Here is a 15574-nt window from a genome sequence, read left to right as displayed (position 1 = left end):
TCCATTTAGATCTTCAGGATGAAGGAATTCAAGATCCTGGTGCCCTATTTATATATTGTGTTCTTGTTTAGATAAACCCTCAATGCTATTATATGTGTTTCTGTTATATATATCAGTTATTAATTTCAGAATGTCTCATCTTCGGGTCTTATGAGTTCTTCCAAAATGCAGATATTTGTTTGTTGTTAAAAACAAATCTATGATTACAGGACATCCAGAAATCCATCTTGAACTTAACAAGCAATTTTATGCTTGCTGGCCAGGTTTCAGAATGCTGGAAAGTGCTATGCAGGCTACTGAGGAGGACAAGATATCAGTGGTTTAATCTAGCACTGGATACTTTGTCCTACAATACTAACCTTCCAGGCAAGATATTCCCACTTGTGCAAGAGCCACACTGTTGCTAGAAATAAATAACTACTTTCTCTCTTAATTTTCAAGCGGAAACCTATGCCTGGTACTCTGATGGTCAGAACTCAAGGCTAGGAAAGTCAATAGTCCAAAGGGCAATGTTGTAGTTAATGTTTTAATGTTCTCTCACTTAAGGGTTTATCACATGGTCAAATTGCTCCTTAACTCTTTAGGTTTATAATAATAGATTTGCACTGGCCTCAGTCTCTGCCAAAGAACTTTCTTGTTATCATGGGTGTTAATTAATAGACTCAAAACTGTTGCAAATGCTGGGAATCAAGTCCAGTGAATACTGAACTACAGGGGGAACTGTATATCAATCCTTCCATCCCTATACGTCTCAGAGAACACTGTAGAAGAGGCAGGGAGAGTGTAAGAGGCAAAGGGCAATGAAAAGTGCCACCGTAAAATACTGTCCCCTGTACATGATGTGGCTGTTGTCCCAAAGAATGGAATGAACTGTGTTCATCTGTACACAACCCTCAGAAGCAAACCCTGGTTTAAAAATCTAGCATGAATTAGGGAGGGGTTCCTGAAGTCTCACAGCAAGTTGGGTAGACATTAGCAGTTCATGTCTGTTAGAAGAGAGAGAGGGAGAGAGAGAGAGAGAGAGAGAGAGAGAGAGAGAGAGAGAGACCCTTGGAGTGTAGTCATTAATAAATAGTGTGTGCCTCTGTAGATGATAACACTACACCAATCGACACATGAGTGGCAATAATTGAATACACTATGTTGCCAATAAAGAAAAACAAAGCATGGGGCATGAATTTGGGTGGGACATGTGCTGAGGGATCCTACAACAAAGTTGGAGGGAGGGAACTGGAGTGGGTGGGTCCTTGCAATATGAATGGAATTTTCTCAAAAATTTCTCTAAAAATTTAAAGCCTCCCAAATAGGTAACTTTGATACTATAGATTTTTATCATGTGAACACACACACATATATACACAGAGAGAAAGGGGGGTTGAGGGAGAGGGAGAGGGAGAGGGGGAGGGGAGGGGGAGGGGGAGGGAGAGGGAGAGGGAGAGGGAGAGGGAGAGGGAGAGGGAGAGGGAGAGGGAGAGGGAGAGAGAGAACACTAAGTTTTAGAGACACTGGACCATTTTTTAACACTTTTGCAAAAATAAATGTTTATTTGTCTTAGGTGAGATGTCAATGACTTACCAAATTAAAGGCCTCACTAAAGTTCAACTTGGCAGCTAATGAATTTATTGGGCTTACATACAGCACATGAGTGAGGTGTTATTTGTTGGAGCATGGGTGAGTGGGCTTTTCAGGTTGTTAGTAGTGCAGATGTCAGTCCAAGTCATTTGTCTGAAGGTTGAGAACAATAAAAAGAAGTATATCACTGATGGGTGTCTGAGAATTTGAAGAAACATATGCTCAATGAAACGTCTCACTAATGGCCATGAGAAATGTCTCAGCAGTTAAGAGTAACACTGCTCTTTCATGAGCAGGGATTCACTTCACAGCGCCTACGGGGTGGGTCATAACAGCTGTAACTTCAGTGACAAAGGTTCTGACCTCTCTTCCACACTCATAAATGATCAGGCATATAACCAACACACACCTTATTCATACATAAAAAAATAAGCTTTAAAAAAATAAACATTTTCTCTAAACTAAACCAAACTCGTAAATATCTAAAGGGATTTATAAAGAGACGATGGTGGAGGGGAAGTGGAAGAGAGGGAGGTAGAGGGACCAGAATGCATAGCATACCCACATTAAATAATGGAAGAACAAAATTGACTAATGATGTTTAGTCCCTTGTAGTTATGATATATTCTACAAGTGTTGATATGAAAAATCAAAAGAAAATCATTCAAAAGTTAAAAAAGTCTGTTTCAAACACAATGTAAAATGGACATGGTCATAGCTAGCTTCCATCCTTGATGAAGGGGAGAGTAACTGTTGATGGGTTCTCAGAGTGGGTGAGTCAGTTTCTTTAAGAGTCTATCTCTACCAAAGTGTGGACACTTTGCCCCTTCTTTTTTTTTTGATTTTTAATATTTTTATTGCATATTTTCCTCAATTACATTTCCAATGCTATCCCAAAAGTCCCCCATAGCGCCCCCCACTTCCCTACCCACCCATTCCCATTCTTTTGGCCCTGGCATTCCCCTATATTGGGGCATATAAAGTTTGCAAGTCCAATGGGCCTCTCTTTCCATTGATGGCCGACTAGGCCATCTTTCGATACATATGCAGCTAGAGACAAGAGCTCCGTGGTTCTGGTTAGTACATCATGTTGTTCCAACAATAGGGTTGCAGATCCCTTTAGCTCCTTGGGTACTTTCTCTAGCTTCTCCATTGGGAGCCCTGTGATACATCCAATAGCTGACTGTGAACATCCACTCCTGTGTTTGCTAGGCCCCGGCATCGTCTCACAAGAGACAGCTATATTTGGGTCCTTTCAGCAAAATCTTGCTAGTGTATGCAATGGTGTCAGCGTTTAGAAGCTGATTATGGGATGGATCCCTGGATACGGCAGTCTCTAAATGGTCCATCTTTTCATCATAGCGACGAACTTCTTAGAATTGGGAACAAAACACCCATGGAAGGAGTTACAGAGACAAAGTTTGGAGCTATGACGAAAGGATGGACCATCTAGAGACTGCCATACCTGGGGATCCATCCCATAATCAGCTTCCAAACACTGACACCATTGCATACACTAGCAAGATTTTGCTGAAAGGACCCAGATATAGCTGTCTCTTGTGAGACTAGGCCAGGGCCTAGCAAACACAGAAGTGGATGCTCACAGTCAGCTATTGGATGGATCACAGGGCCCCCAATGGAGGAGCTAGAGAAAGTATCCAAGGAGCTAAAGGGATCTGCAACCCTATAGGTGGAACAACATTATGAACTAACCAGTACCCCGGAGCTCTTGACTCTAGCTGCATATGTATCAAAAGATGGCCTAGTCAGCCATCACTGGAAAAAGAGGCCCATTGGACTCGCAAACTTTATATGCTCCAGTACAGGGGAACGCCTGGGCCAAAAAGTGGGAATGGGTGGGTAGGGGAGTGGGGGTGTGTGTGTGGGACTTTTGGGATAGCATTGGAAATGTAAATGAGGAAAATACCTAATAATATATATATGTATATATATATATGTATATATATATATATATATATATATATATATATATATATATATATAGAGAGAGAGAGAGAGAGAGAGAGAGAGTCAATCTCTATCCCATGGCAAGTCCAGAATGCTACAGTGCATAGTCCCACATCCAGAACTATATACTCAACACAAAATGTGCTGGATGGGTAATAAAAAAATAGATATGAAGTTGTGGAGTTATGGCAGGACAAAGAGGTGGATGGATCTGTGAACAACTGTGGGTGAATATGACTGAAATACACTGTAAGAGACTCTCAAAGAATTAATATGAGACACTGTTTAAAGTTGCTTGGAAAACACACTAGATGTTAAAAGGATTCACTTCCTGTGGTCTCAATTTTTCCAACTCAAAATCAGTATTATTATTTAGCCAGGGGAGCAGAAGTTATAAACACTGACTTGCTCTGTATAGCATATGGCTACAAAGGCTGACTAACATGGTTTCCTGGCACCTAGAGAAGATTTTTTGAGAATTAATATTCTCACAAGGAGCAAGCCTATCATGCCCATCATCTACTTTTGAGACTGCACTACAAAAATCCCTCCCCTCCCCCCTCCAAGCCCTACATTATGCCCTCCCTGATCTCTTTCAAATTCATGGACTCTTCATCAATTGTTATTGGAGATATATCTTTATTTGCATATTCACATATACTTCTAAATATAGCCCTAAGGCACGTGTGTGTATGTATGTGTTCGGGACTGACCATTTGGTAGTGAACGCCTAGTTTGTGTGCTCTTCCTGGAGTATACAGATGTTTCTGATGAAAATGTGGACTCAGTCAGATAGACAAACCCCCTTTGTTTTCTGCTTTGGTTTCATAAGCACTTGCTCTGCCTTGATCTTTGTTGCTTGGTGAGATTTTTGATAGAATGTTGATTTTCTGACTTGACCTATGTGACCACGATTTTCCTTCTAAATAAAATCCATACCACTGCTTATGGATCTCCATGTCCTCCCAGATCCATTCCCATCATCCCCTAACACCTCCACATTCCTATTAATCTTCTTTTTCATTTCCTTCCTTCCTTCCTTCCTTCCCTCATTCCTACCTCCTTCTCTCTCTTCTCTTCCTCTTCTTTCTTCTCTTCTTCTTTCTTCTTCTTCTTCTTCTTCTTCTTCTTCTTCTTCTTCTTCTTCTTCTTCTTCTTCTTCTTCTTCTTCTTCTTTTCTTCTTCTTCTTCTTCTTCTTCTTCTTCTTCTTCTTCTTCTTCTTCTTTTCTTCTTCTTCTTCTTCTTCTTCTTCTTCTTCTTCTTCTTCTTCTTCTTCTTCTTCTCCTTCTCCTCCTCCTCTTCCTCCTCCTTCCCCTTCCCCTCCTCCTTCCCCTCCTCCTCCTCCTTCTCCTTCTTTCTCCTCCTCCTCCTCCTCCTTCTCCTTCTTTCTCCTCCTCCTCCTCCTTCCCCTTCCCCTCCTCCTTCTCCTTCTTTCTACTCCTCTTCCTCCTCCTCCTTCCCCTTCCCCTCCTCCTTCCCCTCCTCCCCTCCTCCTCCTCCTCCTCCTCCTCTTCCCCCTCCTCCTCCTTCTTCTCCTCCTCCTCCTCTTCCTCCTCCTTCCCCTTCCCCTCCCCCTCCTCCTTCTCCTTCTTTCTATTCCTCTTCCTCCTCCTCCTTCCCCTTCCCCTCCTCCTTCCCCTCCTCCTCCTCCTCTCCTTCTCCTCCTCCTCCTCCTTCTTCCCCCCTATTTCTCTCTCTCTCATCTTTCTCCTTGCTTATATAACTCAATGAAGCAAAACTGTGCTTCTCATATCATGTGGGCATGTGGTCATTCCTATTGTTTCCCATCTAGTGACCACATTCTTAAAGAAAATTGACTTTCCCTGCACTTAGAACTTAATGTTACTATAATCTAGATATTTTTTCCAATTAGGGGATTTACATTTACATTCACATTTATGCATTTGGTATATTGGGTGAAGATAAAATCTAGAATTTTTTAAAAGTTTGTTCAACATCTTAGGACTTAACAGGACATGACTTTAACTCTCTCCCCAAGCTATGTACTAGGGTAGATGATATCACCCAATCTTCCAATGAATTTATAGTACATATCTCACACCTAAGAAATTCAAGGATAGAAATTTGGTTTGCACATATGTATGTATAGTTACCTACTGCTTTTAATAAGCTGTGTACATACATGTAAATTTTTATCTACCAAATTGTTTTAATTGATGTCAAATAAATAATCCCTAACCAGAATATTTATCTTAGAATATGAAGGTTGATCTAATGAGGTAGCTTAGTGGTGTTTACTACCCAAGTGGATGACCCATGCTTGATCTCCAAAACTCACAGGACGGAAAGAGAGAACCACTTCTTGCAAGTTGATCTCTGAGTTCAATGCCATGGTACCCATGTCCCTGTCTTGCCCCCAGGATGTGCAAACAAATAAATGCAATTTTTAAAGTAATAAAGATGAACATGAAAGTGATTAAATTAAATGCAAAATAATAGTTGGCAAAAAAATGTTGTTAGTCCATACACAGTATACAGTTAATTTTGAATTATTTAATTATGCAAAGATGTTGGTCATATGGTCTATTTCAGCAACTAACTCAAACAAACACAATGATAAGATAAATGAGTCTAATTATGTAAAAGAATATGTTTTGTATTTAAAAATAAGCAAATTGGATATTTAAATTTATCCCATTTCATAACATAAATAGCCATAATGTATAACACCATAAGAATCACACCCTCCTTAATTGATTGTCTAAAATTCAAACATAAATTATATTTGTTGTTCAGGTTCATGTATAAATATTGATTCTCCTTGAAAATGTATTACTAGAATATGGTATGTGTGTTCATGCACATGTATGCACACGTATGTGAATGTGCACATACTAGGACATGCTTGGTGCACGCAGAGGACAATTTGCATGAGTCTTTTCCCTCTTTCGACCACATACATTCAGAAGATGATCTCAGTTTCCTAAGCTCAATGGTCACTTTTATACTCTGAGACATTTACCCATCTGCATAAATTGATTTCAAGAGATAATCTATCATTCCTAATAATTTCTTAATTTCCCTTTCCACAAATGACTAGTTTTTTTCTTTTCTATGAAGACAAGTTATTTCTTGTCTTGTGCCGTGGAAACTCCAGAAATTCAAAGAAGATTCAACTAAGGAAGTTTACTGAATTTTTTGAGACCTAAATTAGACTAACTTCTGATCTATGAATGGAGTTGCTCGTGTTTGTCGGAGCTGTCTTTAGAGTAGCAAAGATTATGTAGAGTGTTAGTTAGCCGAGGATTGAAATGGATCTAGGACCCAAGGTGAGTTCTCAAAGTAACAATCCATTAAAAAGAAATAATAATAATAATAATAATAATAATAATAATAATAGAAGTAGAAGGAGGAGGAGGAAGAGGAGGAGGAGAAGAAGGAGAAGGAGCAGGAGAAGGAGAAGGAGCAGGAGCAGGAGAAGAAGGAGAAGAAAACAATAACAAGCAAACAAACACAAACAAAATTTTCCCTGCTCAAGGAGGAAGGTGATTAAAATATATTATATATTTTTTAAAAAAGCTTCCTAAATTTAGAAAAGAGTGAAAGATGAACCACCCTTTCTGCTCATTAACCTTAATAAAATAGACTCTCAAATTTGTAGTTTTCACACACTCAAATTTTAAATTAGAAAAACTCGTAAAAGGGGTGAAGATATTCTCCATGAATTTTTGTCTAAATAGTTTCTGAGAAGCAGATATGAATATCATTTTATGCTGGGTGATTTTTATTAACCTTTGTACTAAAGTGATGTGGCAGAGGAGTCACACTACAAAGCTGATCTTGAATGTTGACCTTTAACTGTTTTTATTTTGTTTTTTGTTTTGTTTTTTGCTTTTTGTTTTTTTTTTGTTTTTTTTTTTTTTTTTTTGCTTTGTTACTACTCTTTTCTATAGCCCTGCATTTTAAATTAAGCAAGAGAAATAAAACAAAAACCAGAGGGAAAACCAGTTAAGTTGAGACAGGATGGTTTTATATTATGTATGAGTCTAAATGAGATATATTTTTTTTCTTTTTGTGGGGAAATGGATACTGTACTCCTTAAATGGATCTGTGGTGGTCAAAGACCATTAGGTAACTTTGGAAGATTCCGCAGGGACACCTGGGGCCAGACATTTCAGCCCCACTGGAATAAGTCCACTGTTTGTCTTTCTGCATGGAGAATTAATAAATGTATCAATCTTCTACCAGCTGTCCTGAGCCAGGGAGCATAAAGGAAACAGAGATGTGGGAATGAAACTACACGCATGCGCCTTCCCCTTTCCCACCCCCTGAGCCTCACCTCTCTGTCTTGAACTTATTTTCCTTTCAGAATTTTTTTTTCAATATTATCCTCCCCTTTCCTCATTATTAGTTGTGTCTCTCGGTGTTCCTGACTGCCTCGCTCTCTGTCTACGTTAAGCTGATGTCTCCCGACCTGGACAGCGGCGATAATTTAATGGAATTGGCGGCTTCTGCATACCTTCTGTTCAGAAGATCAGTCGGTGGCCTTCACGTGTCAGATTTCATTAAATGCTTTTTGTTTCAACGGGGGGGGGAAATATGAAATGGAAAGTTAAAGGAAACCAGTCAGGAATCGCGCATGGTGCCAGCAGCCGAGCAACACGGGATTCCAGGGGTCATTTTACCATCTCTGGACCGATAAGCTAATTAATTATTAAAACAGAAACAGTCCTAAGATACCGATGACCAAGGTTATAAATACAGCCCCTTTCAATTCCTCCTTTTTCTCTTACTTCAGTGTTCCCCTCATGCTGCACCATGGAGATTGATTCTAAGGCATCCAGCAGGAAGCTTGCAAGTCACACTGAGGAGTCAGAGTAGCTCAGAGAACCGGATACAAATTCCATCATGAGAAAAAGTTAATAAAATTTTTAATATCTTATGTTTTGCTTTATAGCAATTGGTTTAAATCTTCACTGAAGCAAAACTTAGATACGTTCCTTTTCTTCTTCTTCTTCTTCTTCTTCTTCTTCTTCTTCTTCTTCTTCTTATTATTATTATTATTATTATTGGATATTTTCTTTATTTACTTCTCAAATGTTATCCCCTCTTCCGGTCTCCCTCCTGCCCCTGCTTCTATGAGGATGTTTCTTCACTCACCCACTCACTCCCACTTCCCTGCCCTTGATTCCCCTACACTGGGGCATCTATGGAGCCTTCATAGAACCAAGGACCTCTCCTCCCATTGATGCATGACAAGGCCATCCTCTGCTACATATGCAGCTGGAGCCACATGTACTCCTTTGTTGATGGCTTAGTCCCTGAGAGTTCTTGGGGGTCTGGTTGGTTGATATTGTTGTAGAAACGTTTTTATATCCCCTTGTATGCAAACTGAACTTCTCCATAGCTTTGTTCACACCAGTTTATCAACCTGAGGGTAGCAACCCTCTTTGACAGTCATATATCAGATATCCTGCATATAATGTATTTACACTATGGTTCATAACAGTAGCAAAATTACAGTTACAAAGTAGCACCAAAAACAATTTTATGGTTGCGTCACCATACCATAAGGAACTGTATTAAAAGATTGCAGCATTATGAACTAACCAGTACCCCCTGAGCTCAGGTCTAGCTGCACATGTAGCAGAAGATGGCCTAATTGGCCATCACTGGGAGGAGAGGCCCTTGGTCTTGCAAAGATTATATGCACTAATACAGAGGAATGCCAGGGCCAGGAAGCGGGAGTGGGTGGGTTGGGGAACAGGGTGGAGGTGAGAGTATAGGGGACTTTGGGGATAACACTTGAAATGTAAATGAAGAAAATATCTAATAAAAAATAATAATAAAAAGTGAAGAAAAAAAAAACTACTGTTTTACATCATGGTCGTTGTTAGTTCTTCTGTCACTCACAACACAAAAGCATAGTAGGATCCTCACAGAAACATTTCACATACACCAAAGAGGATGAAAGAGTCATACATTAATCAGCTATTATTAAAGGTTTTGTGTGTGTGTGTGTGTGTGTGTGTGTGTGTGGCTTTGCATTCTTAGAACCCAGAACAACCTTAAATTCTCCATAGGGATCTGCTCTTCTTAATCAAAGGTGATAGTCACCAGTATGGAAGAGCATACAAGATCCAGACAGGAAGGAGAGAATAAATTCATAGCAACAGCTGAACTGCTCTGCACCAGAAAATGCATGTGTCTTCTGCTGTCTCTGCTAGGGAAAACAAAAACAAGCAAGCAAACAAAAATGCCTGACATCATGGCTGCATCCTGAAACCCAGGTTTATTAAAAATGAGTAAGGGAACGTTAAGTATCGATACTTGCCTTCAAATGCGGTTGAAATGACTATGATAGAACACCAGAAGCCAATTTGACAGCTTCTCAAAAGGAAATAGATTGTCCATAGGACCCCGCTATATCACTCCTGTACATTTATCAAAAGGACTCCATGTCAACACATCCCAGAGGCACACACCCATGTTCATTACAGCACTATTTACAATAGCTAAATTATTTAAATAAATTAATATTTAGCTCCACGTGGAACTAAAACTAAGTGTCCAAGAAGAGAGGAGGGAAGTGTGATAGGCGCACATAGAAGAATATTTTCAGCCATAAGGAAGAGCAAAGTCATAATAGCAATATTTGGGGAAGTTGGGGAAACTTAAGAAGTAAATGGGCCCAGTTGTAACAAGTTGGTCACTCTGTGGGGATTTAGAGAGTTAGCCTTCTTCCTCAGTTCCTTTTCCTTTCTGCATTTTCTTCATAATTAACCAAACAAATCTCTCTTCTGCACAATATCTCATTTCCAAGATGTCCTGCCCAAATGCACTGGCCAGGGTGTTCATGGACTAAACCCTCTGAAACCACACACAAAACAATTATCTTCCTCCTCATCCTTCTCTTCTTCCTCCTTCCCTCACCCCTCACCTCCTCTTCCTCTTGTTCTCAATTTCCTTGAGTAGTTTGCCACAGTGACCTATCACATTCAAGCTTTGCAGTAATTAACTGCTGCTTCCCCTGATATTAGAGTGTATTTTTAGAATATGTCACAGTCTAGTTAGGGTACAGCCTACTGTCTACAGATAATATTCAGAGCCAAATGTGAAGCTTTCTTAGACCAACCTTACTTACATTTCGATTTGGCAAATTTAAAATTCTATCCTATCTCAAAAAATGGGCACCATATTTCTGGATGACTACACTTCCAAATGGTTACTCTCAGGTACTTGGAAAACATTCCAGATTGGAAAATGGAGTAGAGAAATGTTTAAAATGGTCAGGCTCATAAGAGAGATCCTCCGGGGAGGTTAGGCTCCTTTCATTCAGGTTCATGGTATCAATTGTAAAATAATTCCTAGATTATTGCAGCAGGCCCGCAAACATATGTGTTGTAAGTTTATGAGTGGGTTATTGATATCAAGATAATTTGCTCATGGGGAGTTAATTAGGAATTGCATAGTTCTGTTACTAATAATGAAATGATCCCATGTAGAAGATCTTTGGGACCATGGCTATGATTGGTTTAAAGCATCTACTCATACCAAAATATTGTCACCACAGGAGGGTCAAATATCAGTCATGTGGTATGGTTTTAACAAACTCCCCATGCTTTCAGTGGGTGTGTTCTGATTGCAGTTTTGAAACTTAGGAAGAGTGATGCAACAGGAGTCTACTTCCTCTCATGGATTGTGTGAGAGGAATAGCTCATTGATTTCCTTAGAAGCAAAAATAGAGCTGGATGAATGAGGGTCTTGGTCACTGAGAAGGTTAAATGAGGCCCTGTTCATAGTGGCCTTGGCATAGCAACCTTCCCTCCAGTCTTTATAATAACTGCCCTATAAGATGGCTGAGTCCTATAGTTGGAATAAAACTCATGTGTAGTCAGAAGCAGAGGAACAAACATTAACACCAGCATTGTCCCCAAATTGTGCCTGCTCAGAATCCAGACTCTTTTTAGGGTCCTTTTCTGAATCATGTTCACCAGAGGCAGAGCATTGTCCTATGTGGGCACAGGGAAGACTACCAGGAAATACCACATAGTGCCCTGCCACAATTCATGAAGCATCCATCAACAGACAACACAGAGCTCTGCGAACTAGGAGAAGTGGGAAGAAAGAGTGAGTCCTAAACCCCGATTACAAGAAGGGTTCTGAACATGGCTTGAATTCCTCTTCTAGAAGAACACAGTTTGACTGTGCCTTATTTGAATCCCAAAAGACAGTTGCATCCACATGGGTCCATTCAAGAGATAGAAAGTGCACAGCAATGTAAAGAAATAAAGCTCATTTGACTATTTACAAAGGCTTTTGTACATAACCTATTTTATTAATCATTTAGATCCAGGAGCTTTTATTAATGATTCTTTTAACTGCACACATGTATGGAATATAAGATAATAATCTGATACACATGTATCATGTGGAAAGATCTACTTCAGGGTGCTTAGAAGTTCTTAGTGAAAATTAAAGAGGTAGGTTTTAGAGGTTCCAGCACATGAGAACTCTGTAAGAGGATGCACAGAAACATAGCATTGAGGCAGATGCGCAGCAACGCAGGTCCCAATATTGGAACAAGTCTAAGTATCAGCATTCAAACATGCATAGACCCCATAGGACTGTAGGACCTTAAGCAAAGTCTGCTTCTCATTGGCCCAGTCACTCTTCCTTGTCTATAAATTAAATATGTAGCCCAGATATTTCTGTGTCCCAAACCTAAAATTAGTGCCTAGAATAAGAATAGGAAGACTCTAGCTGATGATCATGTTGACTCTTTTACATTTCACCCAGTGGGGGAGGCTGACAGTACATTCTTTGTTGATATTTAAATTTCCTAAATATTTACAGACAATAATATCTGAAGATAATATTCAATTCAGCATATATTTAATGCAGAATATCATGGCTACTTCAGTGTTGAACCTTCAGTTTCTTTGTTTGGGAAATTCTTGTAATCATACAAGGCTCAGGAATATTTTAGCGGTGCTTTCAGAATGTGTCACTCAATGTTGTATCCACATTAGACATAATTTGACTCACAGAATCCTCATGTCTATGAGGTCAATGCTATATGGTCAATTGCTCTCTAATGTTGAGAATAGATATATCCCTTGTTCTTAGAGAAAACAATGTGTACAAAATGTTGGATGTAGTGTCATCTAAGTAACCATCATAAGAAATCTGTAGAGCTTAAAAGTGCCTGTAAAGGCTACATTTTAAACAGAAGGCACCATCTTCTCCACTATGAGTCTTCCGGAAAGCCTTTCTTCCTAGCCCCATAGCAAGCAAAGCCAACAAGGTGGATCTATGTAGTGATCTCGGATAATTACTGGGACAACTCTAAATGTTTGGATCATCAAGAGAGGCCTTACCTTTCTGTGCCATAAAAACAAAAGCATCTAAAACCAGACTAGAGGCTGCAGGAGGAACATTAATGAAGCAATCACAGACAGTCGATGAAAAGATTCTAGAGTCTTAATTCACAAGGCCCAGGAAGGGTCAAGGAAATGAAAGGCAATTGCCCTGACTTCCAGGCCTTTCTGGTCCAGGGCTCCCTCCGGCTGCCCTGTCTGCAGGCTTTCCAATACCAGGGGCAGTCATATTTTCTTTCTCTTTTGGCGTCTCACAGATTTAATGTTCCTCTGTTGAGGCACAGTGAGGTGATTTGCCAAATAACTCCTTTTGGCAAAAAGAATGTGCTGGGTTATTATTCTTAGTCCAAATGAGCCAGACTGACTGTCTACACTGTGGGAATATGCCAGATAATTACTTTAACCATGTCTTTCCCTTCAGCCATGTATGCATGGTCCTCACATTCTAGATAAACTTGCTTAAACCTCTCACTGAATAATTCCTGGCAAGTAGCCATGCACTTGGGCTAATTTAATGTTCATCCTTGGTTTCTGCAGGGTGCCAGTGACAAAGGCAGGTTTTGTTTATACATAGGCTAAAAGGATTTTCTTTTCATCATCCAAACGCACTCTCCAAAACACGAAGCAAACAAGCACTCCGCGAGAGAAAAGGGTTTTCCATTCCAAGCTGTGTGCAGGAGTCACCGAGAACAGTGCTAAGGAAAAGTTGACATGGTTTAGCTTTGAAAAACAGAACGACACTCTTAAGAGGGGATGTTGTGTTCTCGTTCCCCTGCCTGTCAAGTCAAGTGGTTGGTAATACATTAAATCATGGCCGACCCAATACTGCTTTCCCTTATGAAATTAAAGACTCGAGTTGCTTCGTTTTATCATGGGAAATAAATGATATCTTTGCAAATGAATTGCTGTGTGTTGCAATCCAATGTCACGAGGGGAAGCTCTAGAGACAAACACAGGAGATGGGGACCCCCTCCCTCCCTGCCTGTGTTATTTGCTTAGGCCAGAATCAAGAATCTGCACATCTTTTCTTCTCTTTACAAAAATAAGAGCAACATCATCTTCATATTTAAACCAATTACATGTCCATAGAGTTACACAGAAAAAAAAAATTTACAAGCTTCCTAACATAGTATCTTTTACATCAAAGAACAGAAAATTATTTGGAACTGGTTCCAAAATTTGTATCCTTTCTTTTCATTTTTTTTTTCATTTAAAAATTTTTACATGTATGGATATTTTACTTGCATGTATGTACGTGCACCTTATGTGTGCCTGGAATTTACAGAAACCAGAAGAGGGCACCGGATCCCCAGAAAGTTGAGATACAGACAATTTTGTGTGTGTGTGTGTGTGTGTGTGTGTGTGAGTGTGTGTGTGTGTGTGTGTGTGTGTGTGTGTGTGTGTGTGTGTGTGTGTGTGTGTTTGTGCTAGGAATTAAACCCAGTTCACCTGAAAGAGCAGCCAGTGTTCTTTCTGAGCTGTCTCTCCAGCCCCATTTTTTTGTTGTTGTTTTTTACACTTTTCCAGAATAAAACACAAGACTTTTGGCAAGGATGAGTTAGGATTCTGAAAAATGCAAGAGAGGAAATAGACTGCCCTAGAACCTGGAATTGGGATGAAAACCATCGACCTGTTGTTACACATTTTCCTCCTCAGTTCTGCAGAGGAAGCTTGAGATCTCAGGGAGAAGAGGGGAAAATGCAAGTCGGAAGTACATTTCCTATTTGTATTTTAAGCTATGAACAGCTCACCGGCTTGACCCCACAGGACTGTGACTGCCTAAGACTGGTTTCCCAATTATGTGTGTAGAAGAAGACTAAGAAACTTTAGATTTAACAATCTTCCCTGAACATTTCTTGGGAAAGAATGGTAACCAAGGAAACACTTTGTATTCCTCTTCACTGTCTCCTCATCCTGGGCTCACTGGCAGGCCACGTTTCCCTGTGATCATCTATGCCTTGTTAGAACACTGGGGTTGACAGAAATGTGAGCAGAAACAATATTATTTGGAGCCAGAGAAATGGCTCAGTGGTCAAGAGCGCTCCCTGCACTTATAGATGACTACTGTTCGGTTTCTAACACCAGCACCCCAGCCCTTAACCATCTGTAACATCAGATCCAGGGCATCCAATGCCCTCTTCTCACCATGCAGGCACAACACAGATGTGGTGCATACAGTACGTACAGACAAACATTAAAAAAGAAATCATTTTCTGGGCGGTGGTAGAGCATGTCTTTTAAGGCAGAGGCAAGTAGATCTTCGAGTTCGTGGCCAGCCTGGTCTACAGAGTGAGTTCCAGGACAATCCGGGCTACATCGAGGAAACCCTGCTTAAAAACAAAACAAAACAAAACAACAACAAACAAAAACAAATAAAAAAGAAGGAAAAAATAATTTAATAACAAGCTCATGAGTGCTTATTCCACAAACTCTCATGGGCCAAAACTGTCAAGTGAGAAATTGATGAATTTTTTTAAAACAGATATTGCCTAAAGTTTATTTGTATAAACAGCTCAGGACACTGGTAATCTGCAAATACTGTGTAGGTAGGCATGCCACAGCAGTCCATCTGTCTTCACATTGGCAGGAGCCTTTTCTCTGGGGCCTTCACAGGGGCCTAGGCACCTTTGGGAGCCTGAGCTGGAGCTGAAGCCTGGACCTTAGCTGGAGCTTTGGCCTCTGCCTTGGTTTG

This window comes from Mus caroli, unplaced genomic scaffold (genome assembly GCF_978045245.1).
Source record: "Mus caroli unplaced genomic scaffold, Mus_caroli_1 scaffold_13, whole genome shotgun sequence".
In the NCBI taxonomy this organism is placed as follows: Eukaryota; Metazoa; Chordata; class Mammalia; order Rodentia; family Muridae; genus Mus; species Mus caroli.
Note: the sequence above shows the minus strand (reverse complement) of the source record.